Below are 6000 nucleotides of genomic sequence, written 5' to 3'. Positions count from 1 at the left end.
CTAATCAGCCAAGATATCAAAGGAGTGGCTTCATAACAACTCTGTGAATGTCCTTGAGTGGCCCAGCCAGAGCCCAAACCTTAATCTGACTGAACATCTCTGGGAGATCTGAAAATGGCTGTGCACAACACTCCCCAATCCAACCTGAGAGGTGATGCCAAGAGGAATCTGCAAAACTGTCCATAGATAGGTGCATCAGGCATATGGCATCATATTCAAGAAGACTTGAGTCTGTAATTGCTGCCAAAGGTGCATCAACAAAGTATTGAGCAAAGGGTGTGACTATGTATGTACATGTGATTTCTTAGTTTTTTTATTTTTAAGAAATTTGCAAAATTTAAAAAAAAACTTTTTTATGTTGTCATTATGGGGTGTTGTGAGTATAATGTGGAGGGGTAAAATGAATTTGCTACATTTTAGAATAAGGCTGTAACAAAAAAAAAATGTGGAAAAAGTGTCAGCACTTTGAATACTTTCTGGATGCACTGTGTATATATATATATATATATGTGTGTGTGTGTGTGTGTGTGTGTGTGTGTGTGTCTCTCAATCATTTGCATTCTGACAAAGCAACATTTTTGAAGAATGAGTGAAGTTTTGACTCTCTGGGTGCAATGTTTTCCATCCATTTGTTGGAGATTGTTATCAATGTATTTGTATGTATGTTAGCAACATTTCTCAAAATCTCCTTCTCCCATTTTGATCAAACTTTGCAGGTACCTTGGACTAATGGATGGGAAGAACTAATTTGATTTTGTTAGGATTGGTTAACAATCAAGGTCAAATCAAATCAAATCAATTTTATTTATATAACGCCAAATCACAACAACAGTTGCCCCAAGGCGCTTTATATTGCAAGGTAAAAGCCATACAATAATTACAGAAAAACCCCAATGGTCAAAACGACCCCCTATGAGCAAGCACTTGGCCAAAGTTGGCACTTGGCAAAAGGTCAAAGGCCAATGTCAAATTTCCAGCCTCATGCTAATATGTAGGAAAACTGATAGGTTTATATAAATTAGTGCAAATACTTCATTAATAGTGAGCATGACTGTGACATTTTCTCAACATGCATTACCCTTTTGAGCTACATTTTCATGTGTATAATTGTACATTTTCAAAGCATACCGCTTCAGGTTTCTCGACTGTAATCGTGTCCATCGATTCAACTGACAACTCTCTTATTGGGGCCATGTTTCCTTTCAATTAACCAAGTCCAACAGCTCGTTAAGGTCTGTAAGCACTCTCTGTTAACTGCAGACTAATTGCATTTTTAGACTTGTGCTGGTATTTGTTTTAGAAATGCAAATTACAAGGCAATTCAACTAATGTTTCCTCGATATTAAGTGATTCCACAAATTTGTTGTTCTACTTGATGTGGAAAAAATTGCCACTACTTCACTAAATTAAGTTAAATTTGAGGTTTGTTTTGTGGTGTTAGATTGTTCAGCTGTTGAATAAAAATTATGTGTTACATTTGTGTTTTGTTTACAACAAAATAAAAAAAAAAAAACCCTGAGTGAACGTGGTCTTTCTGTACTTATTACATGGGGCGGGTTTGTATTTACTCTGTAATTATGAGTATGTTATCTGCAAACAGTGAGAGTATTATTTTTGATGGCCCTGTTCACTGCTAGAAGCTGCTGAACTGATAGGTCTGAGCACTGAGAGCCAGCGGAAAACTATCTGTGCTATTCTGAGCTGAGGTTTCACAGCAAGGTCACTTTTAAAACAAAATGTCTCTTCCTCTATCTAGGTCACAGCACATTCTCTTACTTTCTCCGAAACTTCCTTCCCACCACAGCTTATAATTAAACACACAATTATCCCAAATTAAATGGGATTTCAGAACCAGGCTTTTATTTAAGAGGTAATGAATAATATTTGAATTGCATATGTAACTGTGAGCTCAAAACGTGCTTCTCGCATCACGTGTAATTATTATACCACATTTTTATACACCATGTGGCTTTTTAGCTGCAGATTGTCATTTACTTCTGTTGTTTTGAACAATTTCTCATTATGAAACAATCCATGAGGGGGAAACCTGGCATGACCACATCCAGCACAGCCGACAACTGGACTGATTAGTCCAGATGACAGGATCTCTTGAATGAAGTACTGATTTCATGTGATGTCACACTGCCGCATTTGCTACTTCTTAAACATTAACAAATTGCTAGAGCTTCCCTCAGAATGTTAGACACACACACATACCCTTTATCCCCTGCATTGCCGTACCCTCCCCAGAGGTACAGCACCATCATACTCTAAATTTGTGGGGAGAGCCCTTGGATAAACACTGGCCCATAGAAATTAAGTCATAACATGGCATAGAATCGTGACATTTTTACAGACTTCTAGAAGCTCAAAGGGTATATATCCATGACAATGTTCCAGCTTGTCCATATCATTTCAAAAATGACCACTTTATGTTTTAAAGACCAATCTAAGCCCAATGCATATACTTTTTTCCATCCTTGTGTGCATATAACATTAAACACAATACATGTATTATTCATACTGATTCAATATATAAATTCAATGTATAAATCATCGGTTTGGCAATAGGATTTCAACTTAGTTTGTTGAGAGTTAGATTCTAGTGTATTTGCAGATCTTCCTACACCACGTTTATGCTGGTTTTTGTCTTAGTTATGGCGCTACACAGGCACTCACCTCAGAGCTGTGTAACTTATACAATACTGTACCAACAAAATGTCCCAAGGATCAAGCTCATCAACAGTCCGAGTTACTGGGGATAACACAGTATCACTTATTCATGTCCAATACATCACCGGAGACTTCCTCACTATATAGCTGCCGATGCCAATGTTACCAATGTTAGCATTTTCACTGTCTCAAAATCACTTATCTCTTAACAGTCTTTCCCAAAATTTAGAATGTCAGCGACTGCCTTGTGTGTGTGTGTGTGTGTGTGTGTATATATATCTATATATAGATATATCTATATATCTAAAACACCTAATGGGGTGTTAAATGCCGTCTTCCACTCGTCTCCCTCCCGGATCTGAACCAGGTGATAAGCATTCCTAAGATCCAATTTTGTAAAAATTTGGGCTCCATGCAAGGGCATAAACACTGAATCCAACAGAGGTAACGGGTATCGGTTGCGAACCGTGATCTCGTTCAGCCCTCTGTAATCAATGCATGGACGGAGTCCGCCGTCCTTCTTGCCCACAAAAAAGAAACCAGCACCCATCGGGGAGGAGGAGTTCCGGATCAACCCGGCAGCTAACGAGTCCCGGATGTAGGTCTCCATTGATTCGCGTTCCGGACGTGAGAGGTTGTACAGCCTGCTGGACGGGTACTCAGCACCCGGTATCAAATCAATGGCACAATCATACGGACGGTGTGGGGGCAGCGTGAGTGCCAGATCCTTGCTGAAGACGTCAGCAAGGTCATGGTACTCGGCTGGCACCGCCGCCAGATTGGGGGGGACTAAAACCTCCTCCTTAGCTGTCACACCGGGTGGAACCGAGGATCCTAAACACTCCCGGTGGCAGGTTTCGCTCCACTGAACCACAACCCCAGACGGCCAATCAATCCGGGGATTGTGTTTCAACACCCATGGAAAACCCAAAATCACTCGGGAGGTAGAAGGTGTTACATAAAACACAGTCTCCTCCCTGTGATTCCCAGAAACAACCAAAGTCACGGGCTGTGTCTGGTGTGTGATTAATGGAAGAAGGGTGTCATCTAGTGCCCGCACCGACAATGGTGATGGTAAGGCCACTAGAGGGAGCCCAACCTCCTTTGCCCATCTGCTGTCCAGCAAATTCCCCTCCGACCCCGTGTCCACCAGTGCTGGGGCGTGAAGGGTTAGATCCCCACTCAGGATCGTGACTGGGATACGTGCAGATTTTCGGGGTTTCCCCGCGTGGGTATTGTGACCCACCCTTAGCCCAGTCTCTAAGGACGAGTGCTGCTGTTTTGACCGTTTGGGGCACTCTCTCTGTATGTGCTCGGTTGAGCTGCAGAGAAAAGACTCTCCATGGATCAGCCTCCTTTGTCTCTGATCTGATCGTTTTTTGGCCCTGCTCGTTTCCATAGCAACGTCAGCAGGGGTAGCTGTCGTCACGTGGAGAGCCCTGGCTGTGGAGCGTGGGGAAGTCGGCTCCCTTTCAGACCCGGGAGGAAGAGGGACGGCTTGTGCCTGACCACACCCTTCGTCTCGCTCCCGTCAGTGTTCTGTTAATCGGTTGTCTAACCGTATAACCAGGTCGATAAGCCCGTCTAAATCCCGTGGCTCGTCTTTCGCCACCAGGTGCTCCTTAAGGACCAGAGACAGTCCGTTTACAAAGGCGGCGCGGAGCGCAACAGCATTCCAGCTGGCTCGCGCTGCCACAATGCGGAAGTCGACTGCATACTTCGCTGCGCTCCGACACCCCTGTCGTATCGACAGCAGCACGCTTGAAGCGGTCTCGCCTCTATGAGGGTGGTCGAACACCTGTCGGAACTCCCTCACAAACTCAGTGTAAATCGTTAGGAGCCGTGAATTCTGCTCCCAGAGCGCCATAGCCCAGGCGCGTGCCTCTCCTCGAAGCAGATTTATAACGTAAGCCACCCAGCTAGCGTCTGACTCGTACATGACGGGACGCTGTGAAAAGACGAGCGAGCACTGCATCAAGAAGTCCGCGCATGTCTCCACACAGCCTCCATACGGCTCCGGAGGGCTTATGTATGCTTCAGGGGAAGGTGGGGGGTTCGTTGAACGACCAGTGGAATGTCTGTCTCTGGCATTCGGTCAGCAGGAGGAGGTGCTGCAGCAGCGCCCTGAGCATGCGCTTCCACCTGGACGGTGAGAGCCTCCATCCTTCGATTGAGAATAATGCTCTGCTCGGTAACTAAGTCCAACTAAGCAGTAAAGGCGGTTAAGATGTGCTGCAGCTCACCTAACACGCCTCCTGCTGGCGCCTGTGCACCTCGCTCTTCCATTGGCTGTTCAAGTGCTGGTTGACGCCCCTCGGGATCCATGACGCTGGCCGAGAAATCCTGTTGGGAAGGTGTCGTGACACAGACCCACAACAGGGTGCGTTAATGAATGGACAATGGATAAGCCAAAAAGTAACAATTTAATGTTGTGCAGTGCACAACAAAGTACAGACAATAACAATAGTGCGGAATGTCAATCATACACAAGGTGGCGTGTGGCAGGCTCGAAGATAGAAGACGTCTGGTGATAGAAGAGCCGGAACCCACACAGCTTCCACCACCAACGGATCTGAAGAACACCGGAGCCGCCAAGCCCTGCGCCCCAGGTGGCCACTGTCTTCAGCAGTCAGACCCGGTACTGCTGGCAGAGAACAGAAACAGTTTGATGAGTGTGAGTACACACACTCAGTAAACCCACAGTCTGTGTTCAGTTAGGAGGGAGCACCTCCACCTCCAATCACACACTCATGCAGCTCCTGTTTAACCACTTATCTGGTTTGGGGTGTGAGGCGAAGCCGTCGCAGTCCACACCAAATGCCAATACCGCAGAATAAGGACACCGTCACAGGAAAACGGCTGCAAATGAGATCAGACTATTACACAAGGTTTTTAGATTCAGCAGAGAAGTTACCTGTATGGTAGATGATTTCTCGGCGGGGAGGTGGAATTGCAGTTCGGCTTTTATGGTGGTTGACGTAGATGAGTGACAGCTGGTGGTGATGATGTGACAGCTGTCACTCCAATGGTTCAGGCGCCCTCTCGTGCTTGAAGCCCGCACTCCAAGCAGGGCGCCATCTGGTGGTGGTGGGCCAGCAGTACCTCCTCTTCAGCGGCCCACACAACAATGACCATTGGGTATTGCAAAGGCTTTGCGTCCATCCATCCGTCTCTGTGTTCAGCATAAGCCCAGTCCCATTACTCCCAGAGTCTTCAAATTTACAGGAAACATTCTTGGGACACAGACCTTGGACAATTTCAAACATGGCTAACCTTGAAATATTTTAAGAGGTATTTTAAGAGGTTACAATGTCACATTCTGTTTCA

Source organism: Thalassophryne amazonica, chromosome 8 (genome assembly GCF_902500255.1).
Source record: "Thalassophryne amazonica chromosome 8, fThaAma1.1, whole genome shotgun sequence".
Taxonomy (NCBI): Eukaryota; Metazoa; Chordata; class Actinopteri; order Batrachoidiformes; family Batrachoididae; genus Thalassophryne; species Thalassophryne amazonica.
Note: the sequence above shows the minus strand (reverse complement) of the source record.